The following is a 15816-nucleotide window of genomic DNA, read 5'->3' on the forward strand; positions in this document are numbered from 1 at the left end:
ATTTAATGTTATTTCTCCATGGGGTTGCGGGCACAACCCCCTAGCTCCCCATTTACCTCGATTGGTACCCCCATTGAGGAATTAATCTTTTATTATTTTAATAATTATTATTTGATTTTTTTTCCATACCTAGGCTATTTTCATTTTGGCACGAAATTGGTCATATGAATATACTTTTATTTATTATATTCAAAATGAATATTAGATGAAACAATTGTCATTAGTTTTGAAACAACAATGTTCGATATTCAATTTCAACTTTCAATTTGGTAAACTATAATCCACATTTAAAAATATATCCATTGCTTTGAAGTAATAATATTCAAGGTCAAGATGTTCACAATGAGTCAAGCTATGAGGCAATCTTTTGTTCCCAAAAGTGATAAAAAAAAATAGGATTGTGGGGTGATATCCATGCATGCCATATGTATCAGTTGTCTTCAATTGTATAATTTATACACAGTAAATAGAGGCAAGAACTTAATCAATTATTTTGCATCTAGCCTCTAGTCAATGATCAACATGTATAATCTCCTTTATGTCATATGCACTTTTGAGAGACCCAATCTAATCTCTCAACTATATTCTCTCCCAAGAACAACTAACACATGACTCGTCTATGTTTAATATTTGTTTGGTATTACTTGGAAATGAGGACATGGTTTCTCCTATAAAATTCTTTTGTATATATTTAGGATTCAAATATGATAATGCTTAACCATCTAAGAGATCAATTTAATACATAATTTATGAACCTTATTCAATGTATCCTTTATAGATGAACGATTCAATGCACTTCTCTTATCTTTAAACAACTTATCACTTTGATTTACTTTGATATTCTCTTTCCCCTCCTTAAAAGATATGATAGTATATTAACATATAGATAAATATTTATAATGAAAACACAACTAATACAAATTTAATAACAAAATAACTATTCTATTATTAAATTTTAATTTAAAAATAAAATAAAAATTAGAAATAAGTAATAAGAAAAATAAGAAAAAGACAAACCTACAATACTCCATATTTATGAAGAGTTATTATTATATTATTATCTTTGCACTAAGCATTATTTAGTTTTGGGTCAAATTTGACAAAACTAATTGCAAAATTTCTGTAATTGAACATTGCAAATTCAAATTTATTATTTTTAAAAAATAATTTTAGTTATTTGTCTTCAACTTAATTGACTGTCAAGTTAAACATGTTAGTGCTCATTACATTGATTTGCAAACATTATAATGATAATATACATGTTATCAATTCATATAAAATTATTCCATTACAAGATGGCTATCTTATTCAAAAATAAACACCAAAATTTATTCAAAAATAAATACCAAAATATCTTCAACACGGTGTTGTGTTGGGCATTTAGGATCCAATTCTTCAAAACTGGCGGCTACTTATTGTATTTTGCATGCATACGCAATGTCATTCAGTCTATATAAAATCAGTCTTTTGCATGAATACGCAATGTCATTCAGTCTATATACAAGTCTCAAAGATCCATGATGTAAATACCACTCGCATAAAATAAATGTGCAGTATACAAGTTTCAACCATCCCTATAAATGAATTCGCTGGGAGTTGCACATCAAAAATCATTCACGTTTAATTTCATCACACAAATATACTTCATGCCTCTCATTCATATATATAAATAAAAAATAATAAAACTAAAAAATTTGAAAATATATATAGTGTATATATTGTATTTTAAAAAACAAATTTTTATCGATGCAAAAACAAAATGATATTCATATATAAATAAATTGATTTATATATGAATAATTTAAATGTACATATAAAATATATTATTAAAGTAGAAATCCATACATATTATTAATTTTAATTAACATTTTAAATATAAAATAATTATATCTTAATTTTAAATTTAAATAATATTTGTTTGTTATTTTTAGGAAATTGATGCATTAATATCTTTTTGGACATAAATAAATACATACACAAATAATTTAAAAATATTAAGATGAATATTATAAAAAGGAAATTATGTAAACTATCTCCTCCAACCATATCAATATAGTTATATTAGAGTCGAAATCCAATCTATGCTAACATAGATAGCAATGTCTACCATAGATTTAATTATTGATTTGGATATCAGCATTCCTAGGTCAATGTAGGCATTTTATTAATCCTTCACAAATATCATATTTTTCTTTTGGACAGTCGTCTAAAATTCGAAAACTGACATGTTTGTTTACTAGGCATATATTTGTTGGGACATCTTGACTTGCATATTTTTCTAATCGATGGTCTTCAACCAAAATTTAATTATCGATGGCCATGTGCCCTCACAATGTGAGTTTGAAAATCTAATTATTTATTATTAATGTGTGCAACTCTTTCCATCTAATTCAGCTATATTTAAACTAAGCAGCAGAGACTAGCTACTATGTAGCACTTGTTTATTTTAGAGCTTTATAGTTATCCTTTCTCACATCACTTAGAACATTAGGTCACAATATACGACATTCAGAGAAATATTCCTTATACTCCTTTACCACCTTCTTTACCTCATCGTATCACTTTATGGCCTTGCAAAGAAGAAGCTCCTTACATTAATGTGATGAATGTATTTCCATCTAATACGGATCTTCTTCTCATTCTTAGGTCATATCTAATGTATTTCCATCGAATAACCCTTCATTTATCTGGAGCTTATAATTTTAATTTGGTATTAGTGTAGGTGAAACTGAACCTGGATCTTTTACTGCTAGCACTACCTAGGACAAGGTATTGATGCTTGTAATGTAGCCTCTCGTTTAATTGTGCTCGCATTTGTCCATGGTGTGACCAATGGTGGAGGATTTACTGAATCAACAAATCAAACATCCCATTGTCGCCTAGCAACCTTTTTTCTCTGACATGTAACTATAATAAACCTTTGGGGAGTTACAACCTACCCTCTTCTCTGTAGTCCAAGTTACTACAGGAGATTTGAATTGGGTTATCTCGAGTTTCCACGATGTCATTGTCTCATATTACCAACTAATTTGTCCCCAAGACAACAACATTTACCCTTCAAAATCCTTCCACTTGTACAAATACGGAACCAATCCCATATTCACTTAATATTATATGCAATGACACTTTCATCAATTAACAAATCAAAATCCCATAGATAGGGTTGTCGAGCAATTTTACATTTTAGTTTTTGAGGTTGGAATTTGACCATTTAATTTATTTATTTTTATGAGAGATTCTATTTTTTCTTAAATAAGAGATTGCAATTTTTTTGCCCCAGGTTGAAATTAGTAATTTTGCTATAATTTTTTTATTTAATTCACATTTAAAAATTTATAGATAAATTTATCATTTTGATATGCTTACCAAATTCAATTCACTTATTGTATCATAGTTACCAAATTCGCTTGAATCTAAAGGGGAAAAAGAATTAATTAACAAATTTCTCCAAAATTTAAAAACAAAATAATAATTATTATTGTTATAATCATTAGAGGAAATTTCATCCTAAAAGTGGCCTCCTAAGGAAAAAAAATAAAATAATAGTTAAAATAATAAAATACGAGCTATGAATTTTGGAGGGAAAGAAGAATTTTTTTTTTTTTAATTGTATTTTTGGCTTATCTCCTTACAAGTTTACTCAATTTTCAAATGTAAACACTCATTGGATTTGGAATTAAATTGCACATCCAATGACTACCCATTATGCATATTTTTTTGATGACCCAAATAACACATTTTTTAATGTAACTTCAATTTTTGTCAATGTGAGTCTATTCAAAGTATGCATAATGGGCACTCGTTGGATTTGGAATTTAATTATGCATCCAACGAGTGTCTACAATTGAAATTTGAATAAACATATAAGAAGATAAGTCAAAAACAATTTAAAAAACAGTTTTCATTATTTTCCCTCCAAAATATTTACATGTACCTCTTTTTAAATTTAAAGGAATTTTAATAGTTTACATATTATGACATGGAAATTACATGAAAATTTCATAGGCACTTTTAGGCTGAAATTTCCTCTAATGTCTATTTGAATATCTAAGAGTTCAATGAAATTTCATAGCGCTCATGTGACAATCCATGGTTCCTAGTTTATCCATAACGATTTGTTCATTTTTGGGCATACAAAAGGAAAGAATTTGTGAAAATAAGCAGAATGATGGGAGGAAAAATATGATGCAGATACATAACAAAGAATAAAATCGATCTCAGACAGAGACATTAGAATTAAAGATGAAGATCAAACTAACAACAATGGAGAAAAACTCACAGACTTTACATTATATTGCAGGTTTGTCTTGCTTGCATGCTCAAGCTAAGGTAAATTACAAATTTATAGAAGGTCGAAAAAGCTCTAGAATTCTCTACATGCGTTTTTCATGAGTTACACAATGATTTCTATAAGTCAAAGGCAGTGGAATTGGGTGGTAGGCAATGGAGTTGGTTGGCATCGATGTCGACGGTGTTGTCAGCGTCTTTATTTAGTTTCAAATTTAACATTCTCCCACTGGAAACCAAATGAAGAGTCTTGAATCAAGTCACATCAAGTCTTACCATGCCTCTACATAACTTATGTTTGTTTCTTGGAATAATCTTAGTGAGCATATCAGTAGGATTCTTATATGTATGGATCTTTTCCAAGGATAAATTTCCTTCCTCCAACACATATCAGATCCAATTGTACCTTAATTCAATGTACTTGGTTTTTGAGTGAAATGTTATGTTTTACGCCAAGTGAATAGCAATTTGACTGTTAATTTTAATATTGTTCTATGTTGTATCAATTACTTTAGCCTAATTCCACACTTCAATTAGCAATGTTTCCAATTACAATTAGTATTTCCATTCATCAAAAATAATTGAAGATTGAACAATAAAAACAATGACAATGGAGACAATCAGCACATCAACAAAGACACTAGATTTGGTCAAAGACCAGGGAAAACCCCCACTAGGGGAAAAACCCTTTGCAATTATTCTTCTATTAGATTGTCATAAAATGTTCAGTAGAGAGTACAATGAGCCCAATACAATATCATCGGCAATACAATCCAATAACATTCAAAAACAAGTTTCTAGTGCCATGTTATATTAGAAACAACTTCTCTAGTCTTCGGTCAATTGTAGATAACTTAGGTCAATGGTCAACTTCAGTCAAACTCCAAGTCGCTTGCATGAGGGGTTGTGATAGAAACTGTAGGATCCTAGCCTCTCCCTTGATGCTTGTGTTCTAGCGACTATAGCCAAAAATGCTCTGTGACAAGCCTGCAAGTATAGCCCAAAAAACCTAGATCAACTGCAAGCCTTGAACCCTGTAATTCTAGACCTTTGCAAACTTCTTTTTTCGACCTTGCATTAGACCTGTGTGAACCAATCAATGAGAAGAGAATAATATGCTTGGTTGGTGATGTCCAAATGAGCTCTAGGTCACTTATATTTATAGGCTTCCATGGGTGTCCAACAATGTCCATTTGATGTTGAGCTCGACATGTCCAAATGTGCATGTGTGGGTACACAAATTCAAAATCCAACTTTTTCTTGTTGATGCGGGAGCACCCAGCAACAAAGCGAGCAAACATGGGCCACGGAATTAGAACAAAGGAAAGTCTACCTTAAAGCAGAAAAGATAGATTTAAAGCGGATAAAGCAGACTTAAAATAGATTTAAAGCATGTATGCATCTTTTGTTGGAGGAAAGTAGGAGAGGATACGATCAATCCTTCTCAAGACTTCTTATATAAATGTAATGCGATAGGCATGTAATAGATATCGTATTTGTGAGGAAATTGTGAGTGGGAAGATGTAGTCGATTGTGAGCTTGGCTTTAAGGCTGAAATGCCTTAGCCTTAATATGTAATTGTTCTGTGTTTATATGAAAGCATGCTTCAGTGTTATGTACGCCTATGTGTCTTATAAATAAGTCAAACCCTATGTTGCTAATTTGTTGATCGACTGTCGATTGCTTCGTGGGCGTGGGTCGATGGCGATCTAATTTAACTGTTTGAACGAATGTAGATTGCTGTGATGGTTTTGTAGTTGAATAAGCGTTGGTCAATGTATTGTTAAACCCAACGCAATGACTTAAAGCGCTGAATGGTGTCGATAGTATTTGTAGTTTTGAAAGTGAGCAGTGAGAACATAGCATTCGTAGTTTGTGAGAAAGTGAGTGGTGAAAGCGATGGCCTGTCTACACAATCACAGCTGCGCAGAGCTCGACTGCTACTCCGAATGGTCTCCTTACAATCACATTGACATGCCCCATGTTTCTGCACTAAATGAATTTGTGGTGTTTAAATTCTGGAGTAACTAAAGCAGATCGGAGTGGCGCAGTAGAAGCGTATGGGGAATGGGTCGTTGTAGCTTATTAAAACTTCACACATATATTATTTTTATATTGTTTATCTCCAATGTGTGGATGTTCAATTTTAAAAGAGATCCATGGTTAAATATTTAACGGAGACCTATGGTTTAACAGTTAAAAGGTTTGAAGAACGCTTCCGTCGGGACTTGTCCCACGGTCCAGGATCGAATTTTTCTGGGAATTGGGATTTTGGGCAACCCCCAAATTCTCGTCCCATCAGTTTGGTATCAGAGCGAGAAAAAGATTCTGCGGAAGGAGGTACAGTTCTTGATAAAGTATGTCTGGTCTTTATATTTTGTGTAGGTAGCAGCAGAGGAAGGTGAGAAGGTTGCAGAGGAAGGTGAGAAGATTGCAATAGCCTAGAGCGGTTACCAAAAGACCAAGTCTAGAGGAGAGCTTGGTGAGGTAAGAGGCAGCAAGGAGGGCTTGCTGTTGCAGAGGCAGATTGCAGCTCACAAATTGAAGTTATTACTAAGACCAGGAGAAGCATATGACTAGGAGGTCATAAATTTTTGTGCCTCGGGAGTATGATGCAGGAGCACCCAGCAACAAAGCGAGCAAACATGGGCCACGGAAGCAGAACAAAGGAAAGTCTACCTTAAAGCAGAAAAGATAGATTTAAAGCGGATAAAGCAAACTTAAAACAGATTTAAAGCATGCATGCATCTTTTGTTGGAGGAAAGCAGGAGAGGATACGATCAATCCTTCTCAAGACTTCTTATATAAATGTAATGCGATAGGCATGTAATAGATATCATATTTGTGAGGAAATTGTGAGTGGGAAGATGTAGTCGATTGTGAGCTTGGCTTTAAGGCTGAAATGCCTTAGCCTTAATATGTAATTGTTCTGTGTTTATATGAAAGCATGCTTCAGTGTTATGTACGCCTATGTGTCTTATAAATAAGTCAAACCCTGTGTTGCTAATTTGTTGATCGACTATCGATTGCTTCGTGGGCGTGGGTCGATGGCGATCTAATTTAACTGTTTGAACGAATGTAGATTGTTGTGATGGTTTTGTAGTTGAATAAGCGTTGGTCAATGTATTGTTAAACCCAACGCAATGACTTAAAGCGCTGAATGGTGTCGATAGTATTTGTAGTTTTGAAAGTGAGCAGTGAGAACATAGCGCTCGTAGTTTGTCAGAAAGTGAGCGGTGAAAGCGATGGCCTGTCTACACAATCACAGCTGCGCAGAGCACGACTGCTGCTCCGAATGGTCTCCTTACAATCACATTGACATGCTCCATGTTTCTGCACTAAATGAATTTGTGGTGTTTAAATTCTGGAGTAACTAAAGTGGATCGGAGTGGCGCAGTAGAAGCGTATGGGGAATGGGTCACTATAGCTTATTAAAACTTCACACATATATTATTTTTATATTGTTTATCTCCAATGCGTGGACGATCCATGGTTAAATATTTAACGGAGACCTATGGTTTAATAGTTAAAAGGTTTGAAGAACGCTTCCGTCGGGACTTGTCCCACGGTCCAGGATCGAATTTTTCTGGGAATTGGGATTTTGGGCAACCCCCAAATTCTCGTCCCATCACTTGTCCAAACGAGGTGATCTTTAGGTCAGTTTTGGTCATCTCGAAAAGAGAAATTCAATGCCATCATCATCTCCATCATATGAGCTATCCAAGATGGAATTTGATCGTAGTTGCATATTTTAACACTCACTATCACAATATAGCACATACTTGTCCTACTTTATTCCTATCTCTCCAAGGAATCATTACATCCAAAACATTTCTTTACAAGCTTCTATTGCAGCTATGTACTCTGACTCTTTTGTAGAAAGAGCTACCATTCTTTGTAACCTTGACACCCAAGATATTGATGCCCCTGCAAATGTATATAAATAACCTGTAGTGGACTTTCTGGTGTCCATATCTCTAGCCATATCTGCATCTGTAAATCCTTCAAGCATAGTCTTATTATGACCAAAACATAAACAATAATGACTAGTACCCTTGATATACCTCAAAATCCATTTTACTACTTGCCAATGTTACTTTCTTGGATTAGCAAGGAACCTGCTCAATACTCCCACTGAATATGCAATGTTTGGTTGTGTACATACCATGACATAGATCAAGCTACCATCTGCTAAAGCATCTGGAATCTTTCTCATTTCTTCCTTGTCCTTGGCATCACTAGGACATACCTTAGTACTCAACTTGAAGTGGGTTGCAAGGGGTGTACCAACTGGTTTGGCATCCTTCATATTAAACCTATCAAACACCTTCTTGATGTATTTTTCTTGTAACAACCACAACCTTTTGGTTTTTCTATCATGCATAATCCTCATGCGCAATATATGTTGTATTGAACACAAATACTTCATTACAAATTTGTTGCCCAAATCTTTCTTCAACCTATTGATCATATTCTTATCATGCCCAACAATCAACATGTCATCCACATATAAAAGTTTAATATTATATACTTTCCTTGATCATACCTCTCGATATAAACATAAAGATCAGCTTCCAAGCTGTGAAAACCATGTTCCAACATGAATGAATCAAATTTCTTATAATGTTGTTAAGATGTTTATTTCAACACATAGAGGCTCTTCTTCAACCTGCAAACTCGGTCTTATTTTCCTTTTTCCATGAAGTCTTATGGCTACTCCATATAAATTTCTTCCTCCAATTCACCATGAAGAAAGATAGTTTTTACATCTAGGTCTTATTTTCGTTTTTCCATGAAGTCTTATGGCTACTCCATATAAATTTCTTCCTCCAATTCACCATGAAGAAAGATAGTTTTTACATCTAAATGTTCACATTCTAAGTCTAAATCAACAAGAAGACCAAGAATGACTCTATTGGATGGAATTTTAACAACAAGTGATAAAATCTCAGTGAAGTCAATACCTTCTTTTTTGGGAAAATCCTTTCATGGCCAATCTTGCTTTATACCTCTCCTTATTTTCGTCATCTTCATGCTTAATCCTATATACCCATTTATTTTGTAGAGCCTTTCTACCTTGGTAGATTTATCAATTCCCAAGTTTTATTTTCGAGAAAAAAGTTCATTTCTTCCTCCATTGCATTTTTCCATTCTTTATTGTGCTCAAATTTACAAGCCTCTTGAAAACAATTAGGCTCACCTTCATCAGTTAATAGGATACAGTTGAAGGAGGATATCTTTGTGAAGGATTGTGAGGCATAGAAGATCTATGAACCAGTTGTGGTGGTGGATAATTAGGTTGAGACTCTTGTAAAGGTTCCCACAATGTTCTTTCTTCTTGATGTTCATTATTTTCCACTTGTTGTCCTTACTGCTCTTGAATTTGTTGTCCATCTTCTTGCATTGGTGGGATGTTTTCATGCTGCTCTTCAAACCTACATATCTCTTAAACATTTCTGACTCTGTGATGTGTTATCTTCCGAAGTCATCTCATTTATATTTGTTGTAATCAACATTTCGAACCAACCTCTGTGGTTCATCATTAGGACTAGATCCATGAGAGAATAAGTCAAAACTCAATAGGGTAATAAATAAGGCTAGGGTAGGGATGGGAATGAATGAAAGCCTACAGGTATGATAATGTTATAATACAGTTAAGTTGTAGTTTATTTATTTTAATTTTATTATTAATTCATTAATAATTTTAGTTTTAGTTTTTAATTATTAATTTAATGGCTAGTCTACTTTCTTTAAGAATATTAAAGTATAACATCCCTACTTCTAATAACTTTATGTTTGACTCGATCCCATAGATGATAACTAAATTCTTCATCCACATATCCCATAAAAATGCATTTCATAGATTTATCATCTAGCTTAGTTCTATTTTCTTTGGGAATATGTACAAATTCTTCACATCCAGATATTTTCAAATGAGAATAATTCAACTTCTTACGAGTGCAAACTTCTTCAGGAATGTCTTTATCAATGTTGTAGTAGAATATTGATTTATCAGATAGAAATTTTTCCTTACTGATTCTTCCCAAAAATGCTTCTCCAATCGATAATTTGACAACATGCTCCTCACTTTCTCCATAATGGTGTGATTCATCCTTTCTGCAACACCGTTTGTTGAGGAGTACCAAGTACAACCTTCTCATGCATTATGCCAAACTTATTACAGTGTTCCTTAAATGAATTTGAGCAATGTTCTCCGCCATTATATGATCTCAGGCAGTTGACAAATTTTTTAGTTTATATTTCAATAGCAACATGGAATTTTTGAAATATTTCAAACACTTCACTTTTACTTTTCACAGGGTAGGCCCAAACCTTTCTGGATGTATTATCTATAAATGTTACAAAACATGATGCTAACAAATTTTTCTTTCTGTCATGGCCACCTTTAAGGAATCAAAGCCTTCTTTGTCTACCATATATATAATGCTCATAAAGATCAATATTATAGGATTTCAAACTTGGTAGTAAATTTTTCCCAACAAGGATTTTTAAGTCGTTCTCGCTCATGTGACCCAAGCGCTTATGCCACAGATCTGTTGAATTTCCTTCTTTTTTGACAGCAACCAAATATAATTTCCCTATCATTGACTTCAATGTATATAATGTTCCTGTCTCGAATCCTCTGGCCATAACCAATGCTCCTTTGCTAATTTCCCAGCCTCCTTTTCCAAAGCTTTTGTAATAGCCTTCATCATCTAGTCACCCCACAGAGACCAAACTCGTGCACATTTCTGGCACATGTCTATCCTGAATCAACAATATATCTTGTCCATCCTTCATCTTGATCTGGACATCTCCTACTCCAACAATAGTGCAAAAGTGATTGTTCCTCAAATGCACTCTACCATAATCACCTGGATTATATGCAACAAAACTATCTTTGCATGGGATTACATGATGAGATGCCCTAGATTCAAGGATCTAATCAAAGTTACTACTAGATGTATATAAACATGCATCCTCTACTAAAATCGTAAATAACACATCACCATATGTGACTACAGCAGTAATCTCACCTTCATTTGTGTTTGATGACTTGTGATTTGTACTGGCCAATTTCTAATCAATTTGTTCATTCTTTGAGACTCGACACTCTTTCTTCATGTGCGTTGGTTTATCACAATAAAAGTAAATGAGCCTGCCCCTCCTTGATTTCAACCGGCCTCTCGATCTTGATCACCCTTATTCACCTCAATCAATTCTCCTACCATGATCAGCTAGAGCTAGAGCTTCCCCTCCCTAGTTTTCTGCAATTAACTTGTGTCACAACTCCTCATTCATTAAACTACTGCTGACATCATCAAACTTCAGGATCTTTATAGGTGTTGAAGTGCTCATAGCTACAATTAAAATTTTCCAGCTATCTGGCATAGGACACATTAACAATATAGCTCTAATTTCATTATCTAGAATGATTTTAACAAAGGAAAGCTCACTAGTAATAATATTGAATTCATTCAAGTGCTCAGCAACTGAAGCACCCTCCTTCATCTTGAGATTATAAAACTTTTTCATCAAGAACACTTTGTTTGATGGTGTCTTCTTCTCATATAGATCATGGAGCTTCTTGCATAATCCTTTTGTCGTCTTTTCTCTACACATATTGAAATACACATTTTTTGCTAGATATTGGTGGATTGTTGCAATTGTCTTTCTATTTAACTTATTTCATTCTCCATTCCTCATCAATGAGGGTTTTTTTGCTATACCTTCAACTAGCAAATACCAATCTTTTAAAATAAGTGTATCTTTCATATGTGATTTCCATAGGGAAAAATTAACCCCACTCAACTTCTCAATATCAATTAATACCAATTCAACTTTACCAACTTTTAAGTTGAAAAGCCAAAATTAATCTCTTTTAAAATTTTCATCTAAACTTATTTTTTTAATAATAATAATTAAAAAGTTTACAAACTTAATTGATCATAATTATAAAACCTATATAATTATATATGTTTCAAATTATAAAATGTATATTATTATAAAACATTTACCACATTCCACTTCCTTAATAAAAAGTTAAAAGAGATCTTATGACAAAACCTAAAGCGAATGCAAATGCCTCTCCACGTGTCGATCATTTGTGCTCGAGCTCCCAGACGCTCCGGGAAAATTAGGTCAACTCTACGCAAAGGTTTCTTCAAATCTCTTAGCTCAATCAGCAATGGAGGAACTCGTCCAGCTTTCCATTGGTAGCCCACTTGACTCACACGATTCACACTGGATTTGCGCTTCACTGTCCCTAAGTTGGGCTCCACACAGCGTCAGACTCACTCATAACAATTCCTCAGCGTCCTCAACGTTCACACCACACCAGCAGTCTGCGCCTCCGGGCAAACAACAATAACACTCGCAGCTCAGGTCATTGTCTCCTCTGCTCAGGATCTCTTTTCATTCATGCAGCGTTCACTGCAAGCAAAAAAAAATCGACGGTCATCCCCACATTCACAACCATAAGCACTGATACCAGTAGATGGGAGAAAAAATATGATCCAGAGAATAAAATTGATCTCAGACAGAGAACAGAATGCAATATAGATATCAAACGAATAATAATGCAGAAAAAATCACAAACTTCATCTTATATTGCAGGTGTTGCATTGCGTGCATGCTCAGACTGAGCCAAATTACAAATTTATATAGAAGGTGGACAGAACTATAAATTCTCTGCAAGTATTTTTTGTAAACACAATTACAAATTTATATAGAAGGTGGACAGACTTATAAATTCTCTGCAAGTATTTTTCGTAAACACAATTACAAATTTATATAGAAGGTGGACAGAGCTATAAATTCTCTGCATGTATTTGTCGTAAACACAATCTAGAAGTCAAAGGCGGTAGAGTTGGTTGGCGTGGGCAGTGGAGTTGGCTGTACCTTGGTGGTATTGTCTGCGTTTTTGTTTAGTTTCACATTTAACACAAATAGGAAGAATGAAGAGAATAAAATGAATCATTAAAAAAAGGAAAGTGGTTATAATTTCATATTTAACACAAAATGAAAATAAGGAAAAAAATGAATTTAAAAAAAAAAAATAGGGAATATTAATGTTATTTAGATTTTAAATTCAATTTCACATTTAACAAAAAAAAAATGAAGAGAATAAAATGAATCATTAAAAAAATAAAATAAAAAAGTGATTATAGTTTCACATTTAATACAAAAAGAAAATAAAAAAGTTATTATAGTTTCATATTTAATATAAAAAGAAAATAAAAAAATAAAATGAATAAAAAATAAATAAAAAGAATGTGATTATTAATGTTATTTAAATTTAAAATTTAAAATTAATCAGGAACAAAATCAGCAATTATGGTTACTGAGTGGTTGCTACACGGATAATATTCTGTGGTTGATATGGTCAATAGTCACTGTGTGGCCTCTACATGTACAAATTATTGGGGTAATAATCCATGGTTTATATGGTCAATGGTCACTGAGTGACCGCTACATCCATGGGTAATAATCCGTGCAGATATGGGTGGCCGCTACATCTACGGATTATTGGGGTAATACTCTGTGGTTTATATGGTCAATGGTCACTGAGTGGCCGCTACATCCATGGGTAATAATCCGCACAGATATGGTCGCTACATAGTAGATGTATTGTCAATGGTCGCTGAGTGGCTGCTACATCCATGGAATAATCAGTGCAGATATGGTCACTACATAGTGGATGTATTGTAAATGGTCACTGAGTGGCCACTACATCCACGGATTACTGAACGCGTAATAATCCGTGCAGATATGGTCATTACATAGTGGATGTATTGTCAATAGTCACTGAGTGGTCGCTACATAGTGGATGTATTGTCAATAGTCACAGTACATCCACGGATTACTGAACGGGTAATAATCCATGTCGATATGGTCACTAGATAGTGGATGTATTGTCAATGGTCAATGAGTGGCCACTAAATCCGTGCAGATATGGTTGCTACATAGTGGATGTATTTTCAATGGTTACTGAGTGGCCGCTACATCCACGATGTATTGTCAATGGTCAATGAGTGGCCACGACATCCGTGTATGGTTACTGAGTGGCCGCTACATCCACGATGTATTGTCAATGGTCAATGAGTGGCCACGACATCCGTGTAGATATGGTCGCTACATAGTGGATGTATTGTCAATGGTTACTGAGTGGCCACTACATCCATGGAATAATCCATGCAGATATGGTCACTACATAGTGGATGTATTGTCAATGGTCATTGAGTGGCCGCTACATCCACGGATTACTGAATGAGTAATAATCCATGCAGATGTATTGTCAATGGTCACTGAGTGGCCGCTACATCTACATAGTGGATGTATTGTCAATGGTCACTAAGTGGCCGCTACATCCACGAATTACTTAACGGGTAATAATTCGTGCAGATGTATTGTCAATGGCCACTGAGTGGCTGCTACATCCACAGATTACTGATTATTGTCAATGGTCATTGAGATGTAATAATTGGCCCCAAGGACATCGAGTAGATTTGACCCCATGACCTCCCAATTGGCAAGGTACTTAGCAAGGGGAACTTGACCAATTGAGTTATCTCTTGGGGCTAAAATACATTGTTTTTAAAGAAGAATATGTGTCTTTATTTCTATAATTTTTGAATTGAAAATCTTTTATCATAATTTTGATAATTTCATAAACCATACTTGTTGGTTCGAAATGTGTCTACCAAAAATTTCTCTTATGTGGTTTTTACCGAAAGAATTTGCTTAATATCATTTTCAATTTAAATTTAAATTTAAATTGACATTGTTACCCACGTCACAATATCACCTAGACCATAAAATTTTGGCCAGAATTTGGTGGAAAAAAATTCAAGAAATCCAATATTGCAAGTGTTTGAATCATTTTTTTGAAAGTGGAAATAAATTCAACATTATCAAAAACTCTTGAGACACACATAATCCTAAAAATTGACAGCTGAAACCAGAATTTCAAAAAAAAAAATTGCCATATTTTTCAAAATCCTACCCAAATTCCCATTGTTTTTCTTAAACAAAAGCATTTAAATTTGGTAACTTTGGATTGTATAGATTACCTAATTCAAACAGATCACTAAACAATACCAAATTTTAAGCTGAAAAAAAAGGGTTAAAATAAAACATCAAAAAAAGTCTAAGGTTTTTATAATTAATTCATTTTATGATTAATTTATTCTATAACTAAAATTTCTGTTATATAAATAAAATAAATAAATAATATAAATTAATATAATGGTGAAATTAGTCATTATCAGGCCAAATCGAGTTGTTACCTTATCAAGTAATCTGAGTCATTGGATATTCTGCCCGGTCTATTTAAAATGCATATGCCAACTTGTCCTGACGATGAACCACACTGGTTGGTTCGAAAGGCGTCGACAAAAATTTCTCCATGTGATTTTCGCCGAAAAATTCTTCAAAAATTTGATATGGATCACAGAAGTCTCAATTCAATAAGTCTAAGGTTAATAACAATTGAGAAGTTGGACCACATTTAATGACACTAGCGGTTAT

Source organism: Pinus tabuliformis, chromosome 4_2 (genome assembly GCF_031772625.1).
Source record: "Pinus tabuliformis cultivar Carrire ecotype Pingquan chromosome 4_2, CPIR1, whole genome shotgun sequence".
Taxonomy (NCBI): domain Eukaryota; kingdom Viridiplantae; phylum Streptophyta; class Pinopsida; order Pinales; family Pinaceae; genus Pinus; species Pinus tabuliformis.